Genomic DNA, 25,093 nt, shown 5'->3' with positions numbered 1-25,093 from the left:
CTAAATGCACATATTTGCTTAACTAGACATTAAAATATACATTTGCTATATATTCATTGAGTTCTGTCTACATAGCAGGCAAGTTTCAAACATTCTAAAGGGAGATACTTTGCTGCATATGGAAAGTGAGGGTGTATACTTACCAAGGGCACCTTTACAGAAAGCTCCCGATGAAATATAAATGAGGACAAGACCAGGAACATAATTATGTAGGTTTTCAGCCAAGAAATGAGGTGAGGATCCCAAGGTGATACATCTTAGATGATAGAACTGAGAAATTAGGTTCCAAGCAGAAGGAATATTTGGAAGTCACGACTTGCAGTAAAAGCTGAATCCCTACAGGGCCATTTCCAATGTTACACGTATGAGCTACAGCTTATATTTGTTTATTTATTGGTTAGATTTATATTCTGTCGTTCCTGTAAGATGGGGTGTCAAACTCAAGACCCACAGGCCGGATCCAGCCCACAGAGATGCTTAGATCTGACCCACAGAGCTGTCCTGGAAACTGCAAAAGACTGGCCTGCAGTGCCTCTGTCCAGTAAAAATGGAATTCAAGTGGGCCATGTATGGTTTTCCCAGGCTCTGTTTTCAGCCACAATGGCCTCCTGCAGCCCTCTGCCAGCAAAAACAGAGATTGCATGTGGCCCCTCTGAGCTCTGTTTTGGCAAAGGGTTGAAGACCTTCATGCCCCAAAATGAGTGACATCGAGCTGGCCATGCCCATTCTAACCAGACCCAACCCCCAAGGTCAAACACAACCCTGATGCAGCTCTCAATGAACTTGAGTTTGACACCACTGCTCTAAGAGCTCAAGACTGCCCACCGAATACTCCCTTCTCCACGTTAGCCATAGCAACCCCCCGCCAGGAAGTAGATTGGGAGCAGAGAGTGTGACTGGCCTCAAATCACGCAGCTTTCATGATTCTCTCCTCAGTACAAGTCTAATGCCTTCTTTTTCCTCCTCAAACCGGTGATCCCTGAATGTAAATAGAAATGTAATACTGTATATTCTAGATATTCTAGAGAGCAGTTCTAAGTACATGTTAGCCTTCACACTAAAGGAGGTATGACTAGCCAGTTCAAGATAGTCCTCAAGATAGACCCTTCAGATATTTCAGTAAGAGACTTTCCACAACAAGGATTTTAGAGACATTTGTGATTTTGTCTATTTGTGCGACCACGTAAAGTAAGGTAACATCTATGTCAAGTGGAGAACATGTCCTGATGACTTTATGGAGATTTCCAAGAAATGATACAGAATTAATTTGTCAATGCCATCTTCAAGGATGTTTTCTGATTCAGCCTATAGTCCTGGTATTTCCTGATAAGCTCTTCTCCAAGTAGGAACCAGGCCTGATAGTAATTAGCTTCTGACATCAGAAAACCGTCACCTATAAATACCTTTACCAATAACAATACCACTTAGACTTATATATCACTTCACAGTGTTTTATAGCCTCCTCTAAGCAGTTTATAGAGTAGGCATATTCAGTGGTAGGATTCAAAAACTTTTTACGACCTGTTCTGTGAGCATGGCTTGGTGGGCGTGGTTTGGTGGGCATGGCTTGGTGGGTAGGGCAGGGGAAGGATACTGCAAAATCTCCATTCCCTCCCCACTCCTGGGGGAAGGTTACTGCAAAATCCCATTCCCTGCCCACTCCTGGGGAAGTTACTGCAAAATCCCATTCCCTCCCCACTCCTGGAGAAAGGTTACTGCAAAATCCCATTCCCTCCCCACTCCTGGGGGAAGGTTACTGCAAAATCCCATTCCCTCCCCACTCCTGAGGGAAGGTGACTGCAAAATCTCCATTCCCTGTCCACTCCTGGGGAAGGTTACTGCAAAATCTCCATTCCCTCCCCACTCCTGGGGGAAGGTTACTGCAAAATCTCCATTCCCTCCCCACTCCTGGGGAAGTTACTGCAAAATCCCATTCCCTCCCCACTCCTGGAGAAAGGTTACTGCAAAATCCCATTCCCTCCCCACTCCTGGGGGAAGGTTACTGCAAAATCCCATTCCCTCCCCACTCCTGAGGGAAGGTGACTGCAAAATCTCCATTCCCTGTCCACTCCTGGGGAAGGTTACTGCAAAATCTCCATTCCCTCCCACTCCTGGAGAAAGGTTACTGCAAAATCTCCATTCCCTCCCCACTCCTGGGGGAAGGTTACTGCAAAATCCCATTCCCTCCCCACTCCTGGGGAAGGTTGCTGCAAAATCCCATTCCCTCCCACTCCTGGAGAAAGGTTACTGCAAAATCCCATTCCCTCCCCACTCCTGGGGAAGGTTACTGCAAAATCTCCATTCCCTCCCCACTCCTGGAGAAAGGTTACTGCAAAATCTCCATTCCCTCCCCACTCCTGGGGGAAGGTTACTGCAAAATCTCCATTCCCTCCCACTCCTGGAGAAAGGTTACTGCAAAATCCCATTCCCTCCCACTCCTGGGGGAAGGTTACTGCAAAATCTCCATTCCCTCCCCACTCCTGGAGAAAGGTTACTGCAAAATCTCCATTCCCTCCCCACTCCTGGGGAAGGTTACTGCAAAATCCCATTCCCTCCCCACTCCTGGGGAAGGTTACTGCAAAATCCCATTCCCTCCCACTCCTGGAGAAAGGTTACTGCAAAATCCCATTCCCTCCCCACTCCTGGGGAAGGTTACTGCAAAATCCATTCCCTCCCCACTCCTGGGGGAAGGTTACTGCAAAATCCCATTCCCTCCCCACTCCTGGGGAAGGTTGCTGCAAAATCCCATTCCCTCCCACTTCTGGGGAAGGTGACTGCAAAATCTCCATTCCCTCCCACTCCTGGGGGAAGGTGACTGCAAAATCTCCATTCCCTGTCCACTCCTGGGGGAAGGTGACTGCAAAATCTCCATTCCCTCCCCACTCCTGGAGAAGGTTACTGCAAAATCCCAATCCCTCCCCACTCCTGAGGGAAGGTGACTGCAAAATCTCCATTCCCTGTCCACTCCTGGGGGAAGGTTACTGCAAAATCCCATTCCCTCCCCACTCCTGGGGAAGGTTGCTGCAAAATCCCATTCCCTCCCACTCCTGAGGGAAGGTGACTGCAAAATCTCCATTCCCTGTCCACTCCTGGGGGAAGGTGACTGCAAAATCTCCATTCCCTCCCCACTCCTGGGGGAAGGTTGCTGCAAAATCCCATTCCCTCCCCACTCCTGGGGAAGGTTACTGCAAAATCCCTTCCCACTCCTGAGGAAGGTTACTGCAAAATCCCATTCCCTCCCCACTCCTGGAGAAAGGTTACTGCAAAATCCCATTCCCTCCCCACTCCTGGGGAAGGTTACTGCAAAATCCCATTCCCTCCCCACTCCTGAGGGAAGGTGACTGCAAAATCTCCATTCCCTGTCCCCTCCTGGGGGAAGGTTGCTGCAAAATCCCATTCCCTCCCCACTCCTGGGGGAAGGTTACTGCAAAATCCCCATTCCCTCCCCACTCCTGGGGGAAGGTTACTGCAAAATCCCATTCCCTCCCCACTCCTGGAGAAAGGTTACTGCCCTCCTGGGAAAAAATCCCATTCCCTCCCACTCCTGGGGGAAGGTTACTGCAAAATCCCCATTCCCTTCCCAACCCACTAACCTCCATTCTCCTGTGCAGGACAACAAAAGAAAACCCAGCCAATCAGCTGGGACTCGGGAGGCAGAGAATAGATGTGGGTGGGGCCAGTCAGAGGTGGTATTTGCTGGTTCTCTGAACTACTCAAAATTTCCACTTCAGGACTGGTCAGAACCTGCTGATTATCACCTCTGACTTAGACTTATATATCGCTTCACATGTTTTACATTCTTCTCTAAGCAGTATACAGAGTAGGCATATTGCCCCCCGGGTCCTCATTTTACTGATCTCGAAAGGATGGAAAGCTGAGTCAACCGTGAGCTGGTCAAGATCGAACTCCTGGTAGTGGGCAGAGATAGCTTGCGATACTGCAATATTACAGTTACCAACTATATGGAGATTAAAAGCTGATTTGAAGCAAGAGACTTGATTTTTTTTTCCTCTTTATTTTCATCAGTTTTCCCCCTACGGTATCATTACATGTAGGCTTCCTATGAGGGTGTAAGAACAGAACTTCTAACCACAGATGTCTCACAGTTTGTTGTGAGTTTTATAACTGGAAGGTGGTAATTCCTGAGATAGTTTTTGTTTGCTTGTTTGTTTGTTCTGTCTTGGTCCTTACAGTTCTGCTTCCCAGAGGGATCGTTGATATCTGGCTTGCCTTCCTGGTTAGTAATGCCTTGATTTGCCTGAGCAACTGTGGTCAGCTTCGTGCCTTATCCAGTGGAATGCAAAAATTCATTTGAGTGATAGCAAAAACTAGATATTGTCAATATTATTTTTAAAGCATCCAGCTGTGGTTATTGCCATCAATTCTTTCTTTTCTTTTTTTCCTTTTTGCAGGGAGGTAATAAGGAAAAAGCTAAGACTTCTGTTGAAGCACCACTGGGGGTTTATTTGCACAAAGCTGGAGAAAAAAAAGTACCCAGACACAGTAGTCTGGATGTAATTTCCACATGCTGAGAATTGCTGGATCCTCCCAGCTTGTATGTCTTAGTAGCTTCTTTGTCTCTGGAGTACACACTAAGCTCTCGCTTCCAATAGATGTGGAAAAAGCAGAAACCTGCTCTTTGGCATGTGCTGCTTCTTCATAGCATATTTTAACCAGGGTGCTTCCTTTATTTCTCTGGGTCTCCATCATGGTACTGACCAAGAAACATTCCAAACTGTGCTTTCCGGGAAAAGTTGTAAAGCAGTTTTTTGGTATGCAGAAGGCATTTTATTTAGTTGGAAAATGTAGTTAGCTGGTAACAGGGTAAAGATTTACCCAGTTACCAGCTAAGATTTACCATTTTGACACCCTTCCAAATGATAACAACAACAACAAAAATCTTTCCCCAGGAAATAGAAATAGCACAGATTGACTTCATGGTATGTCTCTTTCCAACACATATTTACATGTATTATCATCCATCTGCTTGCCTGCCTGCCTGCCTTCCTACTTACCTATCATCCATCCATCCACCCCCAACCTATCTATCTATCTATCTATCTATCTATCTATCTATCTATCTATCTATCTATCTATCTATCTATCTGTTGTCTCTCTCTCTCTCTATGGTGTATTGCTAACATAATAATGATGCAGAATGAAATCTTCAAGCAAAAGCCATAGTGAAATTCTTCAGATGCAACAGTTATGCAATTGTACCTTTGAGCTCACTCGTCCCTATTGTCACCCAAAGGTCACTCCACATATTTCTATGCCTATTTGCCTCCCAGTTTTCAAAATTTAAACTGCTATCATCTTAAAATGCTGGTTTGGATCAGATCTGGTTAATACCTGGATGAGAGGTCCCATGGACTTTATGAAGGCATCATGAATCCATCTCTCTCTCTCTCTCTTTCTTTTTTTTAAAAAATGAGGCTATACTCTCTCACACACCCCAAATCCGTTTTTCATCAGAAACTTGCCACACAAAATCCTTAGAATTAGCTAGCCTGCCTCACTAATTCTACATCTCCCAGGATTGCTTAAGGAGACAGAATAACAGTTAAATCTATTTCCATCTGCAGGAGAGACACAACATAAAATCTATAACTTTTATGAACTTAAAATGACCCTCCTGCGAAAATTGTTTCCTTCTCATTTACTTCTGCATGAATCTAAATATCTTGCCCATCTCTCTCCCTCTCTCCTCCTTTTCCTCTCTCCCTCTCTCTCTGTCCCTCTGTGTCTGTCTCTGTCTCTCTCTTTTTCTGTCTCTCTTTTTCTGTCTCTCTCTTTTATGTCTCTCTCTCTCTCTTTCTGTCTCTCTGTCTCTGTCTGTCTGTCTGTCTGTCTGTCTGTCTGTCTGTGTGTCTCTCTCTCTCTCTCTCTCTCTGTTTCTCTCTGTCTCTGTCTCTCTCTGTCTCTCATTTCTGATGGGATTCTCTATGCAATCTCCATCTTTCTACTTGTCTTTCCTCATAAATCCATATGATCACAAAGATCATCTGGGTGCCTCTGAAAGTCTGAGAATGCATAAATTGTTTAATCTGTTTGGTCTGTTTTACCTAGGGTGCCATAAAATTGATGTGAAGCTTGACAAAGTCTATCATGAGATAATTTCTGGCAGTTTTCATATCTTTAGTTCGCCATCAGTTAGCCTGTTAAAGACTGCAGCTGAAAAGATTCGTAGGGGTCCTCCTGTTCTTTTTTTTAACGGATAGCTTCATTCATGTGAGTTTGCATTTCAAGCTTGTCATTAAACTGGGGTGAAATATAGGGATTTGAAATAGCTAGTCTGCAGCCACTGTCAAATTATGACTCTCATATCACAAGCAGAGGATGGCACTTCCAAAGATAAGGAGGTAGACCAATATTCCAGCCTTGGTTGACAGCATCTGTAGTTAACAAAAAACATTGTATTGGTCTTCATAAATTCAGTTCCATAGTCTACAATGCCTTTCGGTGGGGGAGGAGAGACGATTCCCAGTTTTCCACATGCAGGTTGATCTCTGCCAACGATCAACCACCTGTCTCTCATTACCAGCTTTCAACCTCCAGCTTGGAGGTCCTTTAAAAGGACAAACTCAATCTTTTACTCCACTTACTCTGCTGTGAATATCAAGCCTACTGCAAAGAGATTGCATGGCTATTGGTGAGTCCACAGCTGTTGTTTTGTTGAAGCACTGATTTCAGGTTCATCTTTTCTGTTATTTTTGAACCAGCTTTATATTTGAAGTCACATCTGGGGAAGAAATGTAGATATGGAGACATGTAAGAAAAGTAGAAGAAATGTGGACAGGATGGATGGAAAAAATGACTTAAAAGGATTTTGATATACTAGTGGGTCATAAGCTCAACAATGAAGACAGCTGCAACAACATTGTTTTGAACTCATGATCTCACAGCCTCCTGCTTTCTAGCCCGGTACCTTAACCGCTAGACAAAACTGACTTTATGAAACTGGCCAATCCTGTCTTTACCAATAATCCTTATATTCCAAGTATTGCTATTTGGAAAAGGGTTCTTATTCCTCACTGACTCTTAAAACTCCCTATGCAGATCAATGAAAATAGCCAAATTAAAAGCATCCTTTTATTACTAAAGCATTAAAAGGTAAAAGTTCCCCTCGCACATATGTGCTAGTTGTTTCCGGCTCTAAGGGGCAGTGCTGATCTCCATATCAAAGCTGAAGAGCCAGTGCTGTCCGAAGATGTCTCTGTGGTCATGTGGCCAGCATGACTAAACATTGAAAGCACATGGCATACTGTTACCTTCCCACCAAAGTGGTCCCTATTTTTCTACTTACATTTTTACATGCTTTCGAACAGCTAGGTTGGCAGAAGCTGGGACAAGTAACGGGAACTCACTCTGTTACATGGTGCTAGGGATTTGAACCACTGAACTGCTGATCTTTCTGATCGACAAGCTCAGCGTTTTAGCCACTGAGCCACCGCGTCCCTTTCCTAAAGCATTACTAGTTACAATTTATCCTCACAGTGGTTCCCTCCTTAGGCAAGTTGGGTTGTGAGACAACTTCAATGGTGAACGATGGACTTAAACCAGCATCTTCCAACATTTAACTGGTCAGGCTTCTACCATGGGCCTAGAAAGTGTTCCTTTCTGAAAATAATGGCTTTGCATAATAGGTGAATGGAGCTTAAAAGACTATGGCTAATGGGTGTTGGAAATTGGTTTGATCTCTTTTCTAAGTCTTCAAAGTTACCTGCAAAACAGCATTGATATACCAGGCGTTTACCGCAGATGGGTTTTTTTAATTGCTTTTGTCTATTTTCCTTTGTCTCAAATAAAGGGAAACGGGCATCAATAATCCTTTTTAATGCATCATGTACTGCCTTGACATTCCTTCAATATCTGATAGAACTAATAGATTATTTAAATACCATTCTGTTGTATTGCTTCTGTATTGTTTGGCTTCAACATCTTCCTCTCTCATGGGGGCAGGGAATGCATTATTTAAGGTTCTATCTATCTATCTATCTATCTATCTATTCATCTATCTATCTATCTATCTATCTATCTATGTCTATCTATCTATCTATCTATCTATCTATCTATCTATCTATCTATCTATCTATCTATCATCTACCTACCTACCTATCAGTCTGTCTGTCTATCATATCTATCTATCTATCTATCTATCTATCTATCTATCTATCTATCTATCTATCTATCTATCATCTATCTATCTATCATCTATCTATCATCTCTATCTATCTATCTATCTATCTATCTATCTATCTATCTATCATCATCATCTATCTATCTATCTATCTATCTATCTATCTATCTATCTATCATCTATCTATCTATCTATCTATCTATCCATCCATCCATCCATCCATCCATCCATCTATCTATCTATCTATCTATCTATCTATTCATCTATCTATCTATCTATCTATCTATCTATCTATCTATCTATCTATCTATCTATCTATCTATCTATCTATCATCTATCTATCTATCATCTATCATCTATCATCTATCTATCTATCTATCATCTATCATCTATCTATCTATCTATCTATCTATCTATCTATCTATCTATCTATCTATCTATCTATCTATCATCTACCTATCCTATCATCTATCTATCTATCTATCAGTCTGTCTATCTATCTATCTCATCTATCTATCTATCTATCTATCTATCTATCTATCTATCTATCTATCTATCTATCTATCTATCTATCTATCATCTATCTATCTATCATCTATCTATCTATCTATCTATCTATCTATCTATCTACCTACCTACCTACCTACCTATCAGTCTGTCTATCATATCTATCTATCTATCTATCTATCTATCTATCTATCTATCTATCTATCTATCTATCTATCTATCTATCTATCATCTATCTATCTATCATCATCATCATCTATCTATCTATCATCTATCTATCTATCTATCTATCTATCTATCTATCTATCTATCTATCTATCTATCTATCTACCTACCTACCTACCTATCAGTCTGTCTATCATATCTATCCCTATCTATCTATCTATCTATCTATCTATCTATCTATCTATCTATCTATCTATCATCATCTATCTATCTATCTATCTATCTATCTATCTATCTATCTATCTATCTATCTATCATCTATCTATCTCTATCTATCTCTATCCTACCTACTATCTATCTATCTATCTATCTATCTATCCTATCATCTATCATCTCCTATCTATCATCTATCTATCCATCTATCTATCTATCTATCTATCTATCTATCTATCTATCTATCTATCTATCTATCTATCTATCTATCTATCTATCTATCCATAATAAGAAGTCTAAAGGCTTTTCTTCTTTCTTCCCCATTCTTTTCAAAATGAGGGACATTTTGGCTTCAGATTCTTCTGGAAAGTAGGTAAATATACTTATTGTACTGCTCAATTTTTTCGTCTACAGATTTTTCAGCTGCAGACCAGATTAGATCAAGGGACGGTGGAACAAAGAATACATCTCCTGACCATTTAACACAAAAGTGCATTAAACAACTTAACATCCCTTCTTTGAAAATTCTGCCCATTGTGTTGTTCTGCTTTGAACTAAACATTCCTCAGATTGAATAAAAATAGTACAATTACTGTGGAGGGTAAGCTGGGCACACCGTGAAGCTTTTGTTATGTGTTACAGATTCAGGAGGTCTGGCACACGTACCCGTGACTTGATCTGGAAGACAATAGGTTGTAACTAGTTGCTACCTGAGACTGAAGGTCAGAGTGTGGTAAGTGTTTAGGAAGATTCTTATTCATCAAGACATGTAGGAAACTGTAACTGGAGGAAGAATTAAAATGTAGGTGGTGAGCACTGATTCTTTCCAGAGATACTTTCTCTCGAAAACCAATTTGCTCCTGGTGTGTAGTTTAAGATGTGGGAAATTCGGTTTGTGTTCCTATACTGTAGGAGGCCACCATGGTGGTTGACCAGGCTGAAAATCAAAACAACTACAAGAACAGTAACACATCAAAAGATGGTGATGATAAACCTTTTGTTCACTATTGTCAAGACAACTTGTGTGGTCTTGATTGCGTTTGGAAGAAATATCCATCTGGTTCACTTCCAAGCCAGAAGAAAGACACTGGAAACATGGCGGCTGATGGGAAAGATGGTTTTAATGGTGAAACAGAAGCACATGAGTACTGGGCAGCTGACTACATGGTGTTTAGACTAGGGGCTATTTATACCTTCTCTTGGGCTTTGAACTTGAGCTTCCTGCTCCTGTGCAAGAGCATATATTCCATCGGCTGTTGTCAGACTCCCATGGTGCCATGAACAAATCCTAGGAGTTGGCCTGAGCTCCCAGTTTGGTTGAAGCTTGGCTGATGCAATGTCCTTAGAAGATTGCGCAATGTAGTGAGCTCTACTGCTAGATGGTTAATCCTATTATGTCCTGAGAGGGGGGGTCATGTCTTAATCCTATCATCTTGGAGCTGGAGGTCTTTTGCTTTGTAGATAGGATGGTCCCGTCTTTCTTGATGGGCAAAAATAATCTGCTGGGGGCTATTAAGAAGGTGGGACCTGTCGCTTTCTGTCTCCAGGAGTATGTTTCTCCATTCCTCCATTAGGGAAATATAATATTCTGCCCTTTTGATATTTCTCAAAATATTTCATTCTTCTAGGAGAGGGGTGGGGTCCTCCCTCAACTGTGTTTTCAACTGTGTCTAGCAGAGTTCAAGGGAAATTTTATTGCATAGAAAAAATACTTCAAAAACATGAATGAATGATGGTTTAAACAAAAGTAGATATTACTGTAGTTGTGCAATGTTATTTTGAAGGTTTGTGGGTGTGGGTGGGTGTTTGTGTAAATCTGTAAATATATGTCTGTAAATCTATAAATATATATGTGTAGATATATGTTTGTTGTGAATGTGAATATACATTTACATCTTTATGCACATTGTGGAAAGTGTGCATAACATATATATATATACACACACACACACACACACACACACACACACACAATGATCTTACAATGGGTCTGACTAAATTTTATATCCAAGGTCATCTTTAGCATAATAATATGTATGTTTCCACTTGTGAGTGACATTGGATTGTTAAGCTAACATCATGTTCACCTTCATTGTTGTGAATATCATCATCTTTGATAATATGAAAGCAGGAGGGTTCCATTTTAAAGTGATTATTTAGAGGCTATGTGCACCTTTGAACTTTAACATTCTTAGTACTTGTTGTGTGACACAGAAAAACTATCAACAATTTTAATTCAGACTTGCTGCAGAATTTATCCTGTGGCCAAGATAGTTATCAAACTTGAAAGGCTGTATGTTTTGTTTTGTTTTTTCTCAGTGGAAACAAAACATGATATCAGGGGAAATGTTTTCAGGAATAATCTGGTATATTGGCAGATAACTGATTGATTTTGTCTAATCAGACTCAGGTTTGTGTAAATTTTATTGTGTTAAAACTGGTTTTTTTAAAGGTAGAAGAAGATTATAACGCTCTCCAACACTTAGTCTAGTTATACAGTCTATTTTATGATTTTGGCTTGGTGTCCATTTTGTTACATTGTAGAGGGTGTGATTTATATTCAGGGATGTTTAAATGCAACTCAATCCAAGAGTCCAATTTGGAAGTCAAGTAACTGTTTAATAATTCTTCCCCCCCCCCCTCCTTGCCCCAATCCTTTCTTTCCCTCTTCTAATTTGTTTTTCAAGAAAATCAGGCAACATAGGCTAATATGTATAAACAGTGGTGTAGTTTTTAAGCTGTCCTCATTTAACATATGATGTTAAAATGTTTGCAGTGTTTTTGCATGGGCTATGTAACAATTATAGTCACATTTGTAGTGGGAACAGCATTGTAGAGTTTCAGATTCATTTAAATTTCAGATGGAGCCAAAGGAAGGAATGATATTATCTTCCTGAATTCTATGGAGTTGACACTCAAAGTGCAAGATGGAACTAAAAAAACTGGATCATGGTTTATATTATTATTATTATTATTATTATTTTAAAGATGGATGAACTCATTAAGTAAATGTATCTCATAATTTCTCCAGCTTTCAGGACTGGAGCAAGCAGCATTTATTATTTATTTGTTTAAAATGGCAATAAAGCCATCCGTCTTATAACCAACTCTGGACTGCTCTCTTCTAGTCATTGGCATGGAACAAATTAAAAGAAAAAAAGAAAAAAGGAAGGAAGGAAAGAGAGAAAGAAAGAAAGAAAGAAAGAAAGAAAGAAAGAAAGAAAGAAAGAAAGAAAGAAAGAAAGAAAGAAAGAAAGAAAGAAAGAAAGAAAGAATTTAGCTCTATGTCCAAGGCATTATGATTGGTGCGAGCAATGATAATTGCTTGCAAGGATGTTAGCAAATCCAATATTCTGTTCCTTTTTCCTTACCACTATAAATCTTTTACTTAAGTGACTAAAAGATTGCCCTCTCCATAGCCATTTTATTATTTATACACAGAACATCCACTTACAGCTGGCAGACCCACCCCCTAAAAAGTAAATTAGCAACAATCCAACCATCCACATCTTGCATAGTCATCATAGTGTTGTCTTGAAGATGCAAAGAAGAAACAAGGTAAAATTAGTAAATATATTCATAATCCAGAATGTCACATAAGGATTTGGGACAGGATGCAAATGAACTGATCACAGAGGTACAAAGTGGACAGATATTGTTTCATAAATTGCTCATCTTTCAAATGGACAACCTTTTACTAAAGGCCTCTAACCTTTGTTCTGCTTAGTAAGCAGATCTAAATGAGATAACAGCAGTGCCTGAGTAGACAGGTGGGCTTCAAAAATTTTAGCAAAGGTTTCTCTGCCCGGTTGCTGGGCGGGCATGGCAATGGGGTGTGTGGCCTCGTCAGCCTCCTGCACCATGGCAGGGGGGGCACTTTTACCCTCCCCAGGCTCCGGAGGCTTTCCTTGAGCCTCCGGGAGGACGAAAACAACCTCCCGGGATGCTGAGGCTCTCTGGAAGCCAGAAATGGGCCCATTTCTGGCCTTCCCGAACTTCCAGGAAGCCTGTTTTTCACCTTTCCCGAGCCTCTGCACTTTACCTGCATCCAAAATGGGCCATGTGGGAACTGCTGGGAAGGGCAGAGTGCAGTGGGTGGGGCCAGCCAGCAGTGGGATTTGGGGGTTCTCTGAACTGCACAGAATCTTATCTAGGGGCTCTCCTGAACCCCTGCAAATCTCCAGCAGTGAGTAGACAATCTATCCCACAGAGTTATTAGCTGGTATATAACCCTCCAGGCAGGGGTGGGAGGCTCCTTGCTGTCTCCTTCTTGCCCACACAGCAAATACTGTTTCAGTTTCCAAACAGTCCTCAATGCTCTCACACATTGACAGGACGCTAATCAGATGAATACCGCTGGGTGCTGATAGGCAGAATTTTTCCCCTTATTTTCCTCCCCAAAAACTAAGCCCGACCGCATCGTTTGATAGCAAAGCAAAGGTATCGAGCTAGTATACAAATATGGCACACATTCACAGTAACCCAATTCAAAAAATATTTTGGTTCCTTTTTCTTGCATGTTGCAAACCACTTTTTTTCCCCCTATGTGTGCAATTTCTCATGTGTACAGATCTAAGATTGATTTTCATTTTCTTGGCATGTCATATTATTAATAGCATATTTAAAAATTCCACTCTGGTATTGTTTTAAGCCTTTTGAAATCTTTAAATTTATTGTAGAATCTCTTGCTGGCATTTTCTCAACAGGTAGCAAATAAAAATATAAATAAAATAAAAAAAAAACTTTTGTTTGATTGAGGTTTATGTCAAGAGAAGAAACTGTGGCAAGGAAAAAAATTACTGCCCCGCAGTGAAATCTAAGAAGCAAGAATTATTTTCAGTGATCTTGTCAATAAAGGAAAATAAGACTTCTTGAAATGGTCAGGTAGCTAAGACCATTGTGCAACATTTAAGGGTGGGTTGAGAAACTGGTAAGCAAATGATCAAACTAAAGACTTCCTTTCAACGTCTCTGTCGTTTTATCCCAAGGAACGTTGACATGGACCATTGCAGTCTGCTCCCCCATCAACACCTTTTATACAAGGTACCAATCTTGTTATAAATCCATTTTGATGTTCAGGTTTCAAATGACAAATCGGAGGGGAGGTTTGTGTGAGATGCTGAACCAGAGAATGGAGAAATGAAAGCTTTCCAGCCTGACTGGAGATTAAAGCTCCCTTAAATTACTCTGAAATATGACAGCTTCAAGTTTGTCCACTGACTTAGTAAGAAAATGCCTCTTTTGCATCAAAGATATTCTATTCAAACCCACCACGCCTCTCTCAATCGTTCAACCAGAATTGAAAATAACAGAGTTGGAAGGGACCTTAGAGATCTTCTAGTCCATCCTCCTCTCCAAGTATGAGACCCTATACCCTTCTAGACAAATGGCTGACCCATCTCTTCTTAAAAACTTCCAGGGATGGAGCACCCACCACTTTTGAAGGCAAGCCATTCCACTGTTTAATTGTTCTCACTGTCAGGAAATTTTGCCGTTGTTCTAGATTGGATCTTTCCTCTCTTTAAATCCATTACTTCTTGCCTTCCGTTCAGATGCATTGGAAAATAGGTTGATCCCCTTTTCTTTGTAATAGCCTCTCAATACTAGGGCTGTCATATCACCCCTAGTCTTTCTCTTTGTTGTACTAGTATACCCAGTACCTGTGACCAATGATCTACCTTAGTCTAGGAGCCATTTTGGAGTCTCTCACCAGTCCGCCAAACACATCATTGCACCCTGATCTTATTCTGTGCATCTTTTGTAATACCTTTGAGTTGGAGATGCTACTGCTTTTTGCCTTTGGTGAAAAGTGAAAAAGGGGTTGGAGAGAATAAGTGTTTCAGATCTAAAGAGAAATTGAAGACTCTTTCAAATAATACTGAATTAGATGCAAGACTTCTATTTTCAGAGGATAATTGGTAACAAAAGAAAGATGTCCGCTGATTCTAGGAATAAGAAAAAGGTCCTGGAACTATCTCAGCTGTTCCAAGATACTGAAGTGAAAGAGAAAAAAAGATAGCTGGCCAGATAAACAGAATTTGGACTAAATTAGGATCTAGATAACTACAGTGTTAAGGGTCAAAGAGCCTATATATAATTCTCTGCATTGTCCATTGTAAGTACAATATACAGGGTATGACAAATGGAATAGAATTTATACCCAAGTTAAAATTAAGCAAGGATTATATCTGATGTCCCAAAAGTGCTTTTTCAAGAGGCAACAGGACTTTCTGGTTTTTCTTTGAAGATGTTTTGTTTCTCATCCAAGAAGCTTCTTCAGATCTGATTATATGAGCCGTGGTGATGCAGTGGTTAGAGTGCAGTACTGCAGACTACTTCTGCTGATGGCCAGCTGCCTGCAATGTGGCAGTTTGAATCTCAAAGTTGACTCAGCCTTCCATCCTTCTGAGATCAGTAAAATGGAGACCCAGATTGTTGGGAGCAATATACTGATTCTGTAAACCACTTAGAGAGGGCTGTAAAGTACTGTGAAGCAGTATATAATTCTAAATTAGCCGTGATGGCACAGTGGTTAGAATGCAGTACTGCAGGCTACTTCTGTTGACTGCTGGCTGACTGCAATTTGGCAGTTCAAATCTTACCAGGCTCAAGACTGACTCAGCCTTCCATCCTTCTGAGTTTGGTAAAATGAGGACTCAGAATGTGGGGGGCAATATGTTGACTCTGTAAACCTCTTAGAGAAGGCTGTAACACACTGTAAAGTGGATATAAATCTGTGCTATCGCTCTTGCTAAATGCTATTGCTATTTGTTGTTGCTCAGTTTCTAAGTCATGTACAACTCTTTGTGACCCCTGGACCATAGCATTCCAGGCCCTCACTGTCCTCCACTGTCTCCCAGAGTTTGCTCAAATTCATGTTCATTGCATCAGTGACACCATCTAACCTTCCCATTCTCTGCCATCCCCTTCTCCTTCTGCCTTCCACCTTTCGCAACATCAGGAGCTTTTCCAAGGAGTCCTTTCTTCTCATTTGGTGGTCAAAGTATTTGAGCTTTAGCTTCAGTGTCTCTTGGGATTGATTTCCTTTAGGAATGACTGATTTCATCTCCTTGCAGACCAAAGGATTTTAAAGAGTCTTCCCCAGTAGCACAATTCAAAAGTTTCAATTCTTTGGCACTCAGCCTTCATTATGGTCCAATTCTCACAGCCGTACATTACTACTGGGAAGACCATAACTCTATCTATAGAGACCCTTTGACAGCAAGATGATGTCTCTGCTTTTTGATAGGCTGTCTAGGTTTTCCATAGTTTTCCTTCCAAGAGAATTATATAGGAACCTGCAATTAGATATCATGGCGTGGATTCATGTTCCTTTATGAAGAATAGCCTGAGCTCAGCTTTATATCCAAATCTAAGAGAAAGACTTTAGTGCTGTTCCCAAATGATGGAATGCAATTTTTCAGAAGTTATGCCATCTCCCACCCTTTCCACTTTCAGAAAAGAAAACAAAAACTTTTCCAGCTGGGATTACAATAATTCTACTAATGCATCACCTGTATATTAGTTCCTTTATATAAATGCATATAAAACCAGCCATAATCAGGGTGGGAAACCAGGATATAAATTATATGCCTTCCAGTCTTGCCATGTGATAGCAGCTGTGAAAACGTTCCTACTGGTGTGTTCCTTGCAGCTGGGCAAGCTTTCACCCTTTCTAGCTTTACTGCCTGACGTTCCTTTAATTAAAAAGAATAGAATTTTATTTAAAGACTGGGCAGTTTATACTACACACACCCACCCACACACATACACACACACGCAAAGATAATAGTGAGAACGGAAGGCAAACCAAATATGCAGAAATCAAGGTAGCCCAAGGTTTCTATCCACAAAGGCTCATCAGAATAGAATATTTTAGGGTCTAGGTGGATAAATCAGGAGAGGTCTTCTGACATCTCAGTAGACAATGTATTTCACGTAACTGGAGCTGGTAGACCTTCACATGTTTTATCTCATGTGGAGTGGGGATCTGCAGCTGGCCTCTATGGGATGCATGCAGAAAAAAAAGAGCTAAGTCTAATCAGCAGAAATGATGCTGTGCGGCCCTTGCTGCTCTCTGAGTTTGGTTGTTACAGATATTTTATTACCAAACTAGATAACATCTTCAGTGTCATTATTAAAGATATTACCTAGTTTTGCAATGAAACATCTGCAAGAAAACAACCAAGCTCAGAGCACCAAGAACTTGAGATAGAAATATTCTCTTTTATCAGAAATGTTTCTGGAAGTATCTGGTACTAAGCTACACAGGGCTTGATTAAAACCAGCATCTGGCATTGGTCCCATAGGCAACCAGTCTAATTGAGTGAAGGACAGGATATGATGCTACTAAAAGTGTTCTTCCTTTTTTGTAGTAGGCTTTCCTGCTATGAACTGTATGTATGAATATAGGCATAACGACAAATAATGGGATTGCCCAATTTGAAATTAAGAGCCATGAGGATGAATGCAACACTTGTGCCATTGTTTGGCCAAACAGAATCATATACTGCACACACAAGTATTCTTATGCTGTCAGGGTTCCAAGTAATACACCCATAGCAAACAGAATTCTGAGGCAAGTGAATTCCTCAAAGAATAGTTTTATTGGATATATTACATTGGCACAGTTCTGGTGAAAACCAACTGTGAATGGTTTTCACTTAATTAAAAGTAAAAGCTTTCTCCCTTCCCAAAACAATCAGTCATATAGTCCAATCAAGGTATCATCTGGTTGCCTGGTAACTTCACTCCTCCTCTCTCTGACCACCTGTGGGAATGTCCTTGATTCCCAAGAGGAATAATTTTGTTTTGGCTACAAACCCCAGCTACCTCTATTCCCCCTCCCTATCCCTCAGCTCCAGTGAAGCCTCAAAATGGCCTCAGTCAGTTCAGCTTCAGGATTGACATATGCTGTATGTTATAGGCAGTGGTGGGATTCCAACACACACACACACACACACACAGTGGTGGGATTCAAACCCACACACACACATGCACATATACACACAAAGACAGATACAAGTAGATATAGGAATTCCAGATCACATAACTGTTTTAATTGATATTCTCATTCCCAAACAATAGCAAGATCAGAGTGTAATCTTCCTTCAGAATTCAAATGTCCGAACAATCCCCCCAATGATTAAAGCTGCATTTTTATTCTTGCTGCTGCCACCATTAGACATAATTTATAATCTGTAATATTATCCAGAAAATCTGCTGAGGAATCCATAAAGAACTTTGGATAAAGAATTTTTCAATCAAGGTAGCTTCAGAGCCATACCTTGAATTTTTGACAAGCTAATTGTGTGTCTCGGTAAGGGACTTGTATACCTAAGACAACAAACTTGACTGCAGAACAAAAACTGGGATTTTTTTTTTAAAAAATGAAGTAAACAAACAAGCAACACCCACCCACTCCTAAACAAGTATTCTCAGTTTTGGTGCATTTCAGCATGGCTTCTTGTGACACATTAATTGCACAAAATGAAAAGACAGATTGCTTGTTATGCACAAAATTATCAACTCATTTTCACTATTGCCAAAAATTATGTTGATGGACAGCTATTTGTCTAAAATGGTATAGGGTCTCTCTTTCCTGAGCAGGGCAGAGTGGGACAACTTGCTACAGCCATCTTGTTGTGGCAAACTCACCATGGCCAATTCACCATGGCCAACTTGCCACAGTCCACTCACCATGGCCAATTTGGTATGGCCAACTCACCGCAGCCAAACATTGTAGCTTAGACACAATTTATCACACTGTATAATATAGTTCAATTAAAAAATTCACAGGAAGAGATTAATATTTTCACAAAAATGAAAAGGGAGTTAATAACAGCATTCACCGTATTTAAGGATGCAACAAAGGACAATGAGTTTCTGCTCTAATCTCAGTGTCGAGACAAAGTATTAATGTTGATAGGCAAGTATCATGCCTCCCAGATACTTTTAGGATACATTTAGATCCATTTTGTTTCAATGCTTCTCCCAGCCTCCTTGGTTGAATGTTTTTTTTGTTGTTGTTGTTGTTGTCTCCTTCCTTAAAAGGATGACAGAAAGAGGATGCATTGACTAACCACATGGCTGGCAAGCAGAAAGAAAAACTACACATTTGCATCCAAGCAATTCATTTTCTATCTGCTATTTTCGGAATCAGTTTTGCTTCCCTCCTACATTCCCAATGAACTTTTTGCTCTTAGTCCTCTTTCAGAATCAAGAAAATTTATTTTTTTAACCAATTCCGGTCAGCTTTGAGGTTCCTTTGTTCCCCTGTTCCTTATGGATGCAGGATCAAGGCTCATTTGATTGATGATACTTTGGTTGCAGCTGGCTGCTGGTGTTTAAGTAGCCTGTTGGGTTCTGGACCAGTGGTGAGATTCATTTTTTTTTTAACACTGGTTTTGTGGGCATGGCTTAGTGGGCATGGCAGGGGAAGGATACTGTAAAATCTCCAGTCAGAGGTGATATTTGCTGTTTCTCTGAACTACTCAAAATTTCCACTACCAGTTCTCCAGAACTGGTGAGAACCTGCTGAATACCACCTCTGTTCTGGACATTATGGAGAACCTGGCACTTGAAGTGAAAAAAGTGCTTTGAATGCCCCCCCTTTTTTTTCTTTGCATGTTGCTCCTTCTCCCTTTCTTTATATATAGCTGGATCTATATTGAGCTGCAGTGGCACAGCGATTAGAGTGCAGTATTGCAGGCTACTTCAGCTGCCTGCGGCTGCCTGCAATTTGGCAGTTCAAATCTCACCAAGTTTGAGGTTGACTCAGCCTTCCATCCTTCCGAGGTCAGCAAAATGAGGACCCAGATTGTTGGGGGCAATATGCTGATTCTGTAAACCACATAGAGAGTCCGTAAAGCCCTGTAAAGTGGCATATATGTGCTATTGCTATTGGTATAACTATCATTTCATGAAGGTGTTCTTGAGTGTTCTCTGAGCTTGATTGCTTTCTTGCAGACATTTCATTACCCAAATTAGATAACATCATCACTGCTAGTAAAGAATGGGGTTTTCTCCCAGTTTATATTCTAGCACCTTGGTCCTTTGGTTGACCACACGAGGGCAAGCTACTAGAGTATAAACTTAGATCAAACCCCATTCTTTACTAGCACTGATGAAGTTACCTAGTTTGGGTAAATAGAACATCTGCAAGAAAACAACTGAAATCAGAGAACAGCTGTTGTGGCCTGTTGGCCGCTGGTCTCTCCAGCAGCTGAATCAGAGGTGGGATAAGGGCAACCTGAGAACTCTGAGGGGGAAGAGGGAATGGAGCTGGGAGAGAGAGAGAGAGGGAGAGAGGGAGAGAGAGGGAGGGAGGGAGGGAGGGAGGGAGGGAGGGAGGGAGAGAGAGAGAGAGAGAGAGAGAGAGAGCCTGGGCCATCTGCCAGCTGGTTGATGAAGGAGGAACAGCTGGGTCCAGTGCCTGACACATGGATGCACAGAAGGCAGAGGAGAGGAGAGCTGTGGAAAGCTGTGGGCTGATTCTGGGGTAGGAAGAGCCACCACTGCTAGTGAAGCCCCGCCCTAGCTCTGGGAATAAAAGGCAGGGGGTGGAGATGAATAGGTGCGGCAGACAACTATTCATCTTCTGGTCGGATGGACTTATTAGCCTGCATTGAGAGAGAAACGTTTTTGCCGGGGCTGCCAGCACTCCTAGTTAAAGCAATCTTTTGAGTTCATTTCAGAGGGTTTGTCATGTTTGGGGAGCTGGGTCAACCCAAGGGCTCCAAATTTCAACCCTGAGCTACAAATATTCTCCTTTCTTGGTATCATTTCATGTCTGTTTGGCACGGGGAAGCAGAGGGTGTGATACGCGCCATGCTTAATCGCATGAAGCGTATCACCATGTTTTACATTTGCACTCTAAAAATTGCATAACCTGTTTGAATATAACTGTCTTGAACGACAAATGCCAAAATGTGAGAGGATTAGGGGAAAAAATCCTTTCCAAATAAAGGTTTTGCATATTCTTAGTGCAGAACAGCATATCTAAATCTCATATAAGATGTCCATCACTTCACTCAAAAGAAAAATGTCCTTATCTCTATTTTGGTATGTCAAGAATAGTATTGCCAATCTATTTTGACAGATGGCAGATTATTTCTCCAAGAGACTTTTTTTCAGACAGGTTTTCACTAGCGCTTGCAGAGGTCTTCCACTGAACCTACTGCCTGAGGGTACAAATTAAACCCGCAAAATATCAATAAAACTGTCAAAACTATATATTTCTCCCAGGATATATACTTTAAGAAAATCATGGCTTTTGGGCAACAATTTCTGCCTACAGGATTGCAGATGTTATCAAGATTCATTATTTGGAGATATTATTATGGCACTATATCTGTTGATAAGAGAATTTTTGGACTTTACGGGAATTTGAACATGGACTGTGGAGGTACATCATGTATTAACTCATGCAGAAATAAATGCTTATATATCGTTCTACGCATAAGGAATTCTTATTTTACTTCTGTTGGAAGAAATATTCATCTGGTTCAGTTCCAAGTGGGGAGGAAGACACTGGAAACATGGACCCTGGCTTGAAAGATGGCTTAATGAAGCAGAACCATCAAGCACATGATCCTGGTGCAGCTGACCACATGGAGTGGAGAGAGAGGGTTATTTATACTTTCTCTTGGGATTTGAACTTTAGCATCCTGTTCCTGTGCAACCATTGGCTGCTATAGGGGTCATAGCTAACCTTGTAGGTTTTCCAAATTTGAACTTGGTTGAACTTGGTTGAAGCTTGCTGGGTGATAAATGTCTCCAGGTGATTTTGTAATGCAGCGAGCCCTGCTGCTAGATAATCCTATAATATTCTGGAGGGTCATGCCTTAATCCCATCACCCTGGAGCTGAAGGTCTTTTGTCTTATAGATAGGCTGGCCCAGTCCTTCTCAATGGGCACCAAGTATCTACTGGGAGCAGGAAGCTGAAGCTCTGAATTTCTGTCTCCCTTAAGATTTCTATTTCTCTTTTAGGGGAAATATAATATTCTTCCTTTTTAAATGTTTCCAAAAATATTTCATTCGTCTAGGAGAGGGGTGGGTGCTATCTTTCTAAACCTTTTTTTTTTTTTTTTGCTAACCGAGCATCAAATCTTCTGCTTGGACTAAACCATAGACAACACTAATTAAAATCAAAGGAAGCTTAATCCTTTCATAAGCTGTTTGTCTTTGTTAAGAAAAGTCTGAACAACCTTGTTACTTTTGATAACTTTAAGCCACTGACTCCCAGCACCCCGACAGATAGCTGAGCATGTAAAAAACATACCTCTGTATTTGGAGATTGGCTTAGCTGGCTTTATAGAGATTATTAAGGATGTTAAAGTGAAATGTTAGTCTTTCTTTAAAGCCTTGTGTTTCCCCCAGTAATTAAGAGGTGATTGCACATGTGCTGTGCCGGCTCTCCCTCTTGTTTGTCATTGAAAACAGCCAACACAAGACAATGTCAAGGTTTCCTGGCTTGGATATAAAAGTCTCCTGTTTGTGTAAAAGAAGACATCACTATTGTTTTTATTCTTCTTCCAACATCTTAATGAAAAGAAAAAAGGACGCCTGTTTATGAGGGCATTGTGAATTTGCTGAGCATTAATTTTCAAGAGCATTCCTGTATCTTTCAGGTTTCTATTAGTAGCTAAATAGATATACAATATAAAAGTGGCACAATGGAAAAAGGATGAGGAAACATACAAAACAAAGCATTTTCCTGCATCGCAGTTTGCTGGAATTTATTGTTGGAATGTATTTCTATGCAACAACTACAATAGTATTCAGCCAGTAGACGGCAGTGTTTACAAGTTTGGATCTATGGTATATTTATTTATTTATTTATTTATTTATTTATTTGATTTGCCAATTGTTTACAAGATAATAAGTATAAATGTATACATAGTTGTGAATACATGAAATGGGTACATATAAGAAAAATAAAAGAATAAGAGAAACAATAGGACAGGGACGGTAGGCACGTTGGTGCGCTTTATGCACGCCCCTACAGACCTCTTAGGAAAGGGGTGAGGTCAATAGTAGACAGTCTAAGGTTAAAGTTTTTGGGGTTTGGGAAGAAACTACAGAGTCGGGTAGAGTATTCCAGACATTGACCACTCTATTGCTGAAGTCGTATTTCCTGCAATCAAGTTTGGTGCGGTTTACTTTGAGTTTGTATCTATTGTGTGCTCTTGTGTTGTTATGGTTGAAGCTGAAGTATTCATTGACAGGTAGGACATTGCAATGTATGATTTTATATACCATGCTTAAGTCAGACCGAAGACGGCGTAATTCAAGGTTTTCAAGTTCTAGAATTTCAAGTCTGGTGGCATAAGGTATTCTACAACGAGTAGAGGAGTGGAGAACTCTTCTTGTGAAATATTTCTGGACTTTCTCAATTGTGCTAATATCAGATATGTAGTGTGGGTTCCAGACTGATGAACTGTATTCGAGTATTGGTCTAGCAATGTTTTGTATGCTCTGGTTAGTAATGTGATATTACCAGAGAAAAAGCTACGTAGGATTAGGTTAACAACTCTTAATGCCTTTTGGCTATGTAGTTGCAGTGGGCTCTAGCACTTAGATCATTAGAGGTGAGTATTCCAAGGTCCTTTACAGAGCTTGAGTCATCAACAAGATCTTGACTATTCAGCTTGTATTTTATTTTCTGATTTTTTTGCCAATATGTAAGACAGAGCATTTATTTGTTGAGATTTGAAGTTGCCATTTGTTTGACCACTCTGATACATAGTCAAGATCTTTTTGTAGGGTAGCAGTATTGTCTGTGGTATTGAACAGCTTTACATCATCAGCGAAGAGAACGCAATTGCTCTTAATATGATCAAAGAGGTCGTTTATGTAGAGTATGAAGAGAGTTGGTCCTAGAACACTGCCTTGGGGAACACCACTATTGACAGGTACTGGATTTGATAGTACGCCCCGATTTTGACCATTTGTTGTCTGTTTGACAGGAATGCTTCTATCCAGTTATTCAGTTGTCCAGAGATACCATAGGATTTTATTTTTAGGAGTAGTTTGTCGTGTACCACTGAATCAAAGGCTTTACAGAAGTCTATGTAGATTGCGTCTATTGCTTTGCCCTGGTCGAGTTGTGTCGTCCATATGTTTTTGCAGTGTAAGAGTTGCAGATTACAGGATAGTTTTTCTGAAACCAAATTGTTTATTGGAGAGTAGGTTATTTGTCTCTAAGTGAAGGATGATGGATTGGTTAATAATTGATTCCATGACTTTACAGGTGACGCAGCATAAGGAGATTGGCCTGTAATTTTCAACTAGGCTTGGGTCTCCTTTTTGAAGATGGGGATGACTGTGGCTTGTGACCATAGGTTAGGCAAGGAGCTGGTTCTGAAAGATTTTTCAAAGATTATGCTTAGAGGTTTGGCTATGGCAGTGGATAGCTTTCTTAAGAAGTAGGCACATATTCCATCCGGTCCAATAGATAGAGATGGTTTTAGGTTGCGTAGTGCTTTTTCAACATTGTCTTCTGTGAAATCGATATGTATTAGATCATTGTTGTTATCTGTGGTACTGCTAGGAAATACTGGGCATGATCCATTGCTGTTTACAAATACTGAGCCGAAGAATGTGTTAAAGATGTTGGCTTTAATGGTGTCGTCGTTGCAGTCTTTACCATCAGGTCCTATCAAGGGAGGGATGGACCTTGAGTCTTTTAGTTTGTTGTTTACAAAATTGTAAAAAAGCACGGTGGAATTGGTGCTTAGAAGGTTTTCCTCTTGTTTAATGTGATAATTGGTGCATTCGGTCTTTATCTGGTGGCATAAATTTTTGTATCGGTTTTTGAAATTGGCAACGTGACCAGATTTGTTTTTCCGCCAGAGTGATCTCTTTTTGGATTGAAGTTTCCTTATTGATATGGGTAATCTGCTTTTTGTTTTGTTTTGGGAGTTGTTGTTGGTACATATAGTTTGATGACTCTTTTGACTTCAAGTAAAAATATGTTGTAATGGTCTTCAACAGTATTGCATCCAGTGAATAGAGATTGCCAATCAAGGGATGAGAGATCATTGTGTATACGCTTATGCTCTTTT

The sequence above is a fragment of the Notechis scutatus genome, chromosome 5 (genome assembly GCF_049901735.1).
Source record: "Notechis scutatus isolate UNSWTSFEM ecotype Mainland chromosome 5, rNotScu1.2, whole genome shotgun sequence".
Classification (NCBI taxonomy): domain Eukaryota; kingdom Metazoa; phylum Chordata; class Lepidosauria; order Squamata; family Elapidae; genus Notechis; species Notechis scutatus.
This window is presented reverse-complemented; position numbering follows the sequence as displayed.